This window comes from Gigantopelta aegis, chromosome 4 (genome assembly GCF_016097555.1).
Source record: "Gigantopelta aegis isolate Gae_Host chromosome 4, Gae_host_genome, whole genome shotgun sequence".
NCBI lineage: Eukaryota > Metazoa > Mollusca > Gastropoda > Neomphalida > Peltospiridae > Gigantopelta > Gigantopelta aegis.
Genome location: NC_054702.1, coordinates 38,915,448 through 38,926,893, shown reverse-complemented (window position 1 = coordinate 38,926,893; position 11,446 = coordinate 38,915,448). Strand labels below are relative to the sequence as shown.

Genomic DNA, 11,446 nt, shown 5'->3' with positions numbered 1-11,446 from the left:
CAGGGTGAATGTCACGGTGGAAATATGTTCCATGTTTACACGTGACTCACCGACTATGTCATAACAGTGATGTAGGCCTACACTTAGTTGTTCAATGACTGTCGGTGTATTTCAGTCGAGAAACTCAGCGTGGATGGGTTAACTCATAAGGTAGGCATTGTTACCTGTTTAATAGTAATACTGCTGCTGTTTCTGCTGCTATTTCTACTGCTGCTATTGCTACCACTATTATCACCGCCATCACTATCACTACTGTTATAACTACTATCATCAATACTATTGCCAATTCATTCATATACTTAGCGTTTGTTTGATACCAGATTCTTAATAGCCGATTTATATTTTTGTGCTGGGGTGTCGTTAAACATTCAATATTACTACTACAACAATCACCACCATCATCACCACTATTACTCAGGCGTGGATGCAGGAAGGGGGGGGGGGGGGGGAGTGGTTCCAAATGTGATGACTGATCTATCCTTTTACACAACAGTTAATATAATCACGTTTCCCCTTAAAGTGTATGGTCGGTTTTCAAAAACTTTAAGGGGGGATCCGGACCCCTGGACACACACACCCCTGGATTCGCTACTGCTATTACTACTACTGCTGCTGCTGTTTCTGCCACCGCCACCACCACCACCATTACTAATACAATAATACAATTCTATTATTACCACCACCACCACTACTTCTATTACTACTACTACTACTACTACTACTACTACTTCTTCTTCTACTACTACTACTACTACTACTACTACTACTACTACTACTACTACTACTACTACTACTACTACTACTACTACTACTACTACTACTACTACTACTACTACTACTACTACTACTTCTTCTTCTACTACTACCACGCGACTACGAGCACAATACCCTCCACGCTACTACATTGGCGTAGTAAAGATTTTATATTGGGGAGCCACCGACATTGGGGATGTAGGGCAACCACATTATTATATAAATGTGTTAAGGAGTGACTTTGTGATCGAAGCGGAAATGGCTCTCAAGCCAGCCTTCTCCCCCCACCCCCCACCGCTAGCTAAACCAATGTCCTCCTATTATTATCACCACCACCACCACTAATAACTGAATAAGTAAATACTTGAAAACGTTATTCTAAACAATGCGTCGAGGAGTCGTTAAACAAGCACATTTCTTTTCTTTTCTCTTTCTTTGTCACAAAGGAAAACCCTGGCGATTGTAAATTACGTACACTCCCTCACATACAGGGTGTTTATGGCCGACAGCAAAGCTTTTAAAAACTGCTATGAAAACCAGCCAAGCTTGTAAGAAAGTTCGGTTTGTTCATAAACGCGCCCTTTGATGTAGTTCAGGTTTAGAAGTTTGGTTTTCCACTTTCCCACATTACCATGGATATGGCATATGCAATTATTAACACGTCTGCGAAAGCTGATAGATTGTAATGAATATAATTATTGGCACGTCTGTGGTCGCTGACAGGTTCTTAAGTGATGTTCCGCGAACGACGTGGTTACAATCTACGAAAACGTATATAGACATAATCTTCCACTTTCGTGTGAATTCCACCCATATAGGATTTTTGTATTTAAATTGCTAATGCTCTTATGTGTATCTCGGGCCTCGGGGGGTGTAGTGGTTAGACTACCGGACTGGTAGGTACTGGGTTCGCATCCCGGTACAGGCTCGATAGGTAGGTAGGTTTAAGGCCGCTACACCGACCGCTCTTTCACTAACCACTAACAACTAACCCACTGTTCTGGACAGACAACCTAGATAGCTGAGTGTGTGTGTGTGTGTGTGTGTGTGTGTGTGTGTGTGTGTGTGTCTGTGTGTGTGTGCCCAGAACAGCGTGCTTCGACCTTAATTGGATATAAGCACACAAATAAGTATAAACAAACAATCAGGAATACTAAACTTTTACGTAAACTATAGTCCGGCTCCTACATAAAAAAGTAAAAGCGTTAATAACAACACAAAAATACTGGTTTTGAGTGCAATTTAGAAAACAATCGGCTCAATAACTTCTATAGTATGAAAAAAGGCGTTCCCTGTGGGAAGGATTATAAATAAACAATTCCAGCTACAAATATCGAAAGATTGCGCGGCGTAGGATGGAAATTAGTGAGATGATCTGTTCTAAATGGTAAAGTAGTGGATGTTTTACGACTTCAGTGCCTCCCTGGTGATATTTCACTTGTATCTTGATGGCATGTACTAGTATACTGGGGGCGTGACGTAGCCCAGTGGTAAAGCGCTTGCTTGCTGCGCGGTCGGTCTAAGATCGATTCTCGACGGTGTGCCCATCGGGCTATTTCTCGTTCCAAGCCAGTGCATCACGACTGGTATATCAAAGGCCGTGGTATATGCTATCCTGTCTGTGGGATGGAACATATAAAAGATCCCTTGCTACTAATGGCAAAATATGCAGCGGGTTTCCTCTCTTAACACAATGTCGAAATAACCAAATCTGATAGCCGATGATTAATAAATCAATGTACCAGTATACTGACACAAACAAATAAGGGAAAACTTTGTATTGTAGACCAAATTCAGTTCACCACTAGCATGAGAATGTCTGTATATAATACAAAGATGTCATGTGGAACTGACTTCGAGTTTGAGTGCGAGTAAAACTGTTGACTTCCCAATACCATAGCAGGGATCGAAATAGCGGCCCGTGAAAAGCGAAATACAGTCCATTTTTAGACAGGTCCAGCAGGTGGGTGGGTGGGTGGGGGGGGGGGGGGGGGGGGGAGATTTCACCTGCTAAAATCACCAAAAAAGACAGGGTATTTTTCAAGTGACGGATGAATGTACGATCATCTCATTTTCTATTTAGCTGAGGCTGAGCTTGTGATTCTGTTATATTTTAATTTTATAATACTCCAAAATTCCACCAGATGTCCTAATATTCCACACACTGTCCCAAACCCACCACTCACCCCATGCTGTATTATTTCCAGCAGGCGATATTTTTTCTTAGAAGGCCATATTTCTTTTGGCTGCATTTAAAAAATAATAATAACTGCAAGCCATAATTTACTTCCTATTGCAAACCCTGCATAAACGAGGGTATTGGTTGAAGTCTCTTTTTGCGGTCTTTCTGTGATCCCTTATTTCTTTCCATTAGTATATATATTTATACCCAGAGCCGGTCTATTCTAGTAGCACATGTAGCACGTGCTACGGTCCCCTTCTCTCCGAGGGTGTTGCAAAATATATATCCTGGGAAGCCCCCCCCCCCCCCCCCCTCCGATGTTATATGTGCTACAGGCCCCGCGGATCCTTAAACCGGCTCTGTATATACCGGTAATATAAAGACTACAAGAAAACGGAAACACTATGTATCCTAAACATGTTGATTTCAACACAGCTGTTTACCGTGGCTGGTTTCTTCTTTTAGCGCTTATAGTAATCAAATGTACAACTGTAAGGACAATATTATTACCGGTATAATATGGTTGGGCCCGTTTCAACATGCTCATCATTGTTGGACAGGTTATTCGAGACAGAGTAAAGTGAGAGAGAGAGAGAGAGAGAGAGAGAGAGAGAGAGAGAGAGAGAGAGAGAGAGAGAGACTAGAGTGAGAGAGCGACGAGAGAGAGAGAGAGAGAGAGAGAGAGAGAGAGAGAGAGAGAGAGAGAGAGAGAGAGAGAGAGAGAGAGAGGGTAAAGAGAGAGATACACAGAGAGAAGAGAAGCTGCATATAATTATATTTTTTATATTCACTTCATTTGTTTTAACCAGTCAAGATATGGGACCGCTGGATTTAATGTATCATATGCTTCATTAACTCCCCCACTATAATCAGCCATCGATTTGTTACTGGGGAGGTCGGGAAATCATCGAATTAACGGTAAACGCCGCCAAATTTAGGAATCTCGATTTAGAGGTAATCACCGTAATGCTCGACGACCGCATATAGATGTATTATTGTATTAACGTAATTCCGTCTCTTTAGTCTTCCCTGAGATTTCAGCAGGGCAGGGCCATCATAGAAAACTAATCTCCCCTTCCTGTAATCTGTACCGTCTCGACACGTGACCTTTTAAACGAAGCCAGCGTTGCAAGGACGTTTTGGCCATGCTTTTCCAGCTATTTCACACAGGCTAATGACATGCGCCATGTTTGGTAAAGATGTCGACAAAAATACATGTAGGCTCTTAAACACTCCTTTAAAACCTGACACTACGATGCTTTAGTTACATACGCACATGCTGGTGTAATTTGTGCTCGGTTTTTAGAAGGAAACTCGAACTGGTTGTACCATCACTGCTGACGTTTTTTTTCCTGTTGGTTTCTCGCACACTGTCACGCCGACACCAGCCGTTCGGAATCTAATGACCGATGTCGGGACGTTGGGTTTGGTCAAAAACGCGGATAATTAATGGCCTAGTGTTGATGCACTCGATGATCAATGCGTCACGAGAGTTTCCCTGTAAATCTCTCTCTAAAACAAAACGGAAAATTCAGGCGCGGATCCATGGCGAGGGCGGTGGAGGTACACACAATCTCCCCAAAATTTCAAAGCCACCCCCATCCTCACTCCGTAAAATCCATGGATTCATAGGCATACGGGCTCCCATTTGTGTCGGGGGTGGGAGTAGAGGGGGCAAGTTGGCTTTTGCCCGAATCTGGATAACAACATTTATTCATATTAACATTACTACCAAACAGCTATATAGGGATACAAACGAATCACTACGCATTTTATTTTTTGCATGGATTACAACTAATTTTGAGGGTAGAATGATGGAAATACACGGTAAAAAGTTCTCAGGGTTAGTACCAGAAGATGGTTATTGTAAACACTTTTTAAGAATCTGAATAATTATTTCAATGAGAGGGACGTGGCTAACTTCGCTCAGAAGTAAAGACAGCATTTTAAAATGATTGTCATATCGATGACTCACATCCGACATAAACCGACGGGAGTTCATGCATCTTTTCGTCATCGATAGAGGAACAGATTTGTAACAAGCTGACTAAGTCTGCCGTCATATCGTGTGCTGTTTGTAAAATATAGTTTGGTGGGGCTTTTTTTTTGTGTGTTAAAGTGTGAAAGGTTATGATCGGGAAAGTAAGTAGCGTGGAGAGAATAGCTAATTATTGTGTTCACCATTTTGCAAAGACGATGACCTGACTTTATAGTCAACAAAGATGATTATATTGGATACGCAATAGAGTTCTGTCAAAAAAGTAGATGATTATACTGGATACGCAACAGCGTTCTGTCAAAAAAGTCGATGATTATAATGGATACGCAACAGCGTTCTGTCAAAAAAGTAGATGATTATAATGGATACGCAACAGCGTTCTGTCAAAAAAGTAGATGATTATAATGGATACGCAGCAGCGTTCTGTCAAAAAAGTAGATGATTATAATGGATACGCAACAGCGTTGTCAAAAAAGTAGATGATTATAATGGATACGCAAAAGCGTTCTGTCAAAAAAGTAGATGATTATATTGGATACACAATAGCGTTGTGTCAAAAAAACGACGATGAAGGAAAACATAAAACAAAACAAAGACCTCAACGTGAAACAAATTAAGGGGATTGATTAATTGCTGATTATGAGGAGCCGGGGCGGGATTTAGCTCAGTCGGTTGAGTGCTCGCTTGAGGTGGTTGCGTCGCAGGATCGAAACACCTCGGTGGATCCATTCTCGTTCCAACCAATGCACCATAACTGGACAAAGCCCGTGATATGTGCTTTCCTGTCTGTGGGAAAGTGCATATAAAAGATCCGTTGCTGCATTAGGAAAAATGTAGCGGATTTGCCCTGAGTCTGAATTACCAAATGTTTGGCATCCAATAGCCGATGATTAATTAATCAATGTGCTTCAGTGGTGTCGTTAACAAAAAAAAAACTTTTTTTTTATGGTGAACCATTTAAGATATTATCATATTGATTACATGTAAATTTACATGTTAAGGAGTGTTATAAAAAATTACTCTTCTTGAAATAGTCTCAGGTGAGTCATGGGGGAGCTCTTAAACGTTAAGGTGTTAAAACTAAATTAAACTAAACACATACCCACCAAAAAAAGAAGAAAAGAAAAGAAAAGAAAACTATTTCACATACACACACACAAACACGCACACGCACACGCACGCACACGCACACGCACACACACACACATACACACACACATCCACACACACACACACACACATCCACACACACACATACACACACACACACACACACCTCACCCCACCCCCAATTTACTGTTATCGTTCTTGATGTTTTAAATTATCAAATAATAAAACATACACCCGATTTGTAGCTTTAACTAACACCTCAGAATAAAATATAATCATTTAGTCCCCACTCCAATCATGCACTGCTCCACCACATGCATATCAAACACGTTTCTTTAACGACACCCGTCCGTCCTTTATGAATTAAACATAATAATTTATTATAAATGCGACACCAGATAAGAAACCCACAGAGACAACAGATTATCAACAAGGTCAGTGGCAATGACGTTATGGATTCTCGTAAACTGTCTGATTACGGTGTAGAGAAGAATAAAATATCAATACAAACTGCACACATATGACCTTGACCTATTGACCTACAAAGCGCAGATAACACAGTAACTACAGGGGCGGGAGGTAGCCCAGTGATAAAACGTCCGTTTGATGCGCGGCCAGTCTGGGATCGATCTCCGTCGGTGGGCCCATTGGGCTATTTGTCGTTCCAGCCAGTGCACCACGACTGGTATGTGCTATCCTGTCTGTGGGATGGTGCACATAAAAGAACCCTTGCTACTAATGGAACAAAATGTAGCGGGCTTCCTCTCTAAGAACATATATCAAAATTACCAAATGTTTGACATCCAATAACCGATGATTAACAAGTCAAAGTGCTCTAGCGGTGTCGTTAAACAAAACACACTTCTTCTTCTTCCTCTCCTAGACTGTATGTCACAATTACCAAATGTTTGACATCCAATAGCCGATGATTAATAAATTAATGTGCTCTAGTGGTGTCGTAAAACAAATGGACATATTAACTACAAGATCCATTCTATATGCACTTCCTATGGCACAACACATACCACGGCCTTTAGATACCTACTCGTGTATGAATGACTCTTGACTGCTGGCATTCGTTTGATGTGATCGAGTGATCAGCGTGCTGTAAGAGAAATACAAGAAAGGTAAATGTCAGTGAACCGCTGATGAGTGGATCCAAGAGTTACGTTGTATTCGAGGTGTGGCCCCTACTCACGGGACGTGTTTATACAAGCAAAGGTCGCGGCGAGCGCACGATCGTAACATTTCACGTTTTTCACCAACCAACAGAAAGACACAGGTTCTTTTTACAACCCACTGGAATAGAATGGCATTCTGAGCAGACGGAGCTATACTAGAATTATAGAGAATATTCCATGATTGGCCGTTAAATAGCAATGGCCGAATTTACAAAGCCTGTTTTTGACTTGCACGTGTAACTACATTTCTTACACACCCGTTGGTGAGAACACCATATGTTATTTATGATTACACATACTTGTCAACACATGGGGCGAGACGTAGCCCAGTGGTACAGCGCTCGCTCGATGCGCGGTCGGTGTGGGATCGATCCCCGTCGGTGAGCCCTTTGGGATATTTCCCGTTCCAGCCAGTGCACCACGACTGGTATATCAAAGGCCGTGGTATATACTACCCTGTCTATGGGATGGTGCATATAAAAGATCCCTTGCTGCTAATCGAAAAGAGTAGCCCATGAAGTGGCGACAGCAGGTCAATATCTGTGTGATCCGTAACCATATGTCTGACTCCATATAACCGTAAATACAGTGTGTTGAGTGCGTCGTTAAATAAAACATTTCTTTCTTCTTCTTTTTTGTTAACACATGTACGTGTGTTAAAAATTTCAAGACATACGACTGGCTACTCCTAGGTGATGACCAATGCCATACGTCCAATAAAACACCAGCGCGATGGAAATCGACTAGACTGTGACGTATAGTTAACATGACAATCGTGGGTCTGTGCCGCGTAAGACAGCTACAAGTCAATCTAATTAAAATTAGCTCCACTATTACATGTGGATCTAACAGCAGCCAGTTGGAGCTTATGTCCACCAATCAAAACCTTACTTGCAGAATCATGCCAGTGATTTAAAAATAATTTGAAAACCTTCCGAATTATCCTGAGGGTATACGACATGTTTCGTGTGAATTACGAAAAAGAAAGAAAGAAATGTTTTATTTAACGACGCACTCAACACATTTTATTTACGGTTATATGGCGTCAGACATATGGTTCAGGACCACACAGATTTTGAGAGGAAACCCGCTGTCGCCACTACATGGGCTACTCTTCCGATTGGCAGCAAGGGATCTTTTATTTGCGCTTCCCACAGGCAGGATAGCACAAACCATGGCCTTTGTTGAACCAGTTATGGATCACTGGTCGGTGCAAGTGGTTCACACCTACCCATTGAGCCTTGCGGAGCACACACTCAGGGTTTGGAGTCGGTATCTGGATTAAAAATCCCATGCCTCGACTGGGATCCGAACCCAGTACCTACCAGCCTGTAGACCGATGGCCTGCCACGACGCCACCGAGGCCGGTCTATGAATTACGAATGCCTTAAAACATGTTTTATTTTATAAAATAAATAATTTGTAATGTAAAACTGAAGACTGATTTAGTTTTTAGTTTTTTAAATAAATAAATAATTTGTAATGTAAAATGTAAAGACTGATAACCCATCCCGTACGTATTGGTATGGTTCGCTGTACTACGGCCACTAAAATAGACTCGCCCGATATTTTTAGAATTTGTATGCTCCCAAATTACGTTATAAAAGGTGAAGTGTGATTGGTCAATATTTAAATTATTATTTACAGACGAAATGTTACTTGGACATTGGAGACTACGCAGTGTTGTTAGCAATCTGATTAAAATTAGTTCTACTGGTCTAAATAAGGCATTCGTAATTCACATGAAACATGTCGTATACCCTCAGGATAATTCGGAATGTTTTCAAATTATTTTCAAATCACTGGCATGATTCTGCAAGTAAGGTTTTTGATTGGTGGACATGAGCTCCAACTGGCTGCTGTTAGATCCACATGTAATAGTGGAGCTAATTTTAATTAGATTGGCTACAAGTGCAACAGCTATAAATAACTTTTAGTCGAAATGTTTTTTTTTTTTATTTGCTTAAAACTATGTTTTTGAGGACATGTAGTAAATAGAATAATATATTCGTGTCCGTTCATTACCATTTATCTCACAACTCGTTGTTTAAAAACGCATCAAACTCGCTTTCGCTCGTTAGATACATTTTAAAACAACTCGTTGTGAGATAAATGGTATCTAACGGCTACTCATGTATTATTCTCTATATCTTTACCCGCATTTACAAGCAACATACTTCGTAAATTCGGCGCCTATTTATTTTGAATACGCGTCGTTTCAAAACAAGCTTGCGAGTTGGATCCTTTCACCACAGTTACGTGTATAATATTCCATTAGTTATATAGCTCCCAAAACCAAACTTAAAAAAATTAATAAAACATCTGTTGGGTTTTTTTTAACGACAGTTTCGCTTGAACAGTCAACTTGAACGGTTTGTCAATAGCTCTGTATATTATTAGTGTTAATTTCAATGTCAACACCACTGTAAAACCGCTTAGTTGTCTTTGAATCGATAAACAACATAATATATATTATGTTGGATTTCGTCATTTGATATCATAAATCGCAAACCGCAGGGGCGGATTCAGGACATGTTTCTTTTCGGGGGGGGGGGGATGGGAGGGGTGGGGAGGGGAGGAGTGACTAAGAAAAAAGGTGGACCAACTCATGAAAAGGGAAAGCCAAAAGGGAAAGCCAGGTAAAGAGAGGCGCTTGAACCTATTTAGAGGCACTGGCTACACACGCACTCCCTCGTTCACTCGCCGACTTGCTCAAAAAGACACTTACTAATTCACTTACTCGCACACTAATTCACTTACTCACGCACTCACTCATTCACTTACTCTCACAGTCATACATTCACTTACTCACACACACACACACACACAGAGAGAGAGAGAGAGAGAGAGAGAGAGGGGGGGGGGGAGGGAGGGAGGGAGAGAGAGAGGGAGGGAGAGAGACTGACACACAGACACGCACACTCACTCACTCACTCACTCTTGCACATCATCCGACCACACACTGGAGCATCCCACAGAACTATTATCATAATGCATTCTTGTCAGACTGTTAAAATTTAACCTTAGGCATGTTTTTACTGGCAGCAAAAGAACTGTAAAGATCCTTGCTTCAGGTATACATATTATCAACATAAACCCAGGTAAGCGCATATTTTACTGACTAGATATACAGACTGACAGAAGCGGCCTGAAGTAAACTATCTGCAGGTGAATAACTCTCTTTATTTAACCGCTTTGTCGATGGGCGTATCTTTAAGTGCAGGTGTGTTTAAAAAAAAACTTCCATTATACCTGTTGAAAAGGTATGACGTAAAACTTTGCATTCAGCTGCTGCTGTTGTTGGATTTTTTTTCTTCTTACAAGGTATGCAAAACTTTTAACCATTATAATGAGGTGCAATTTTACAGAAAAAAAAATGTTGTTTTGTTTAACGACACTACTAGAGCACATCGGCTATTGGATGTCAAACAATTGGTAATTTTTGACATAGAAACTTAGAGAGGAAACCTGCTACATTTTGTTTTTTACATTTGTTTTTAAGCGCGAGTGGATAAGGTGAGCAGATTGGAGTGTAGGAAATGATTTATGCTGAGCCGTCAAGTTTCACATTCATAAATAGTTCTACGATTAAACTTACATGTTAAATATATTTTCTTGTTTAGAATATCAGTGTCTGTATATTCAATGTGTTTCTGGTCGTCTTAATATTTGTATTTAATATTTGTAAGAAGCCCAAACTGGATTTTGTTTTCAAATAATTTCGTACGTACGAATATTTTTTTTTTTTTAGGAAATAAAATGATATTTAACCTAGTACTAATATTACAACGACCAGAAACACGTTTAACATACAGCCACTAATATTTTATGCAAAAAAATGTATTTGATATGTAATTACAATCGTTAAAAAGTCTCTGTTAGTCAATAACATCTTAAAAAATTGCAGCAAACTCAGTAATATCCCTTTAAAGGAGGGCGACCGCGCGGCACCACACCCTTCAAAAAACCCAACAAAAAAACAACAACCCAAAAACCAATAAACGAAAAGCAAAAAAAAAAAAAAAAAAGGGGGGGGGGGGGGATAGCTTGGTTTACCATATTGTTGTGTGTTGGTAGACTTTGTGGAAAGACATACTCCTTATTTTGCCTACAAAAAAGTGCAATTAAAGTTAATACGAAATACAAACGGATTCGTCTTTTAATTGAACCCAAAATATTATCGGTCTGACATTCACGGGCAGTTCCGGTTTTGCTGAACCG

General features: G+C 40.5%; 1 protein-coding gene across 4 annotated transcripts in view; it reads left to right on the top strand.

Annotated features, from left to right (window-relative positions):
* LOC121370524 overlaps positions 1–11,446 on the top strand; it is a 43,415-nt gene that overhangs the window by 12,664 nt on the left and 19,305 nt on the right. Inside the window, exon 1 of one of the 4 annotated variants that reach the window (XM_041495808.1) lies at positions 30–150. The exons of the other annotated variants lie outside the window; for them this stretch is intronic. The gene's annotated coding sequence lies outside the window, so the exon portion shown is untranslated. Of the gene's footprint in view, positions 1–29; positions 151–11,446 lie in introns of those variants that run through there. 4 annotated transcript variants of the gene reach the window in all.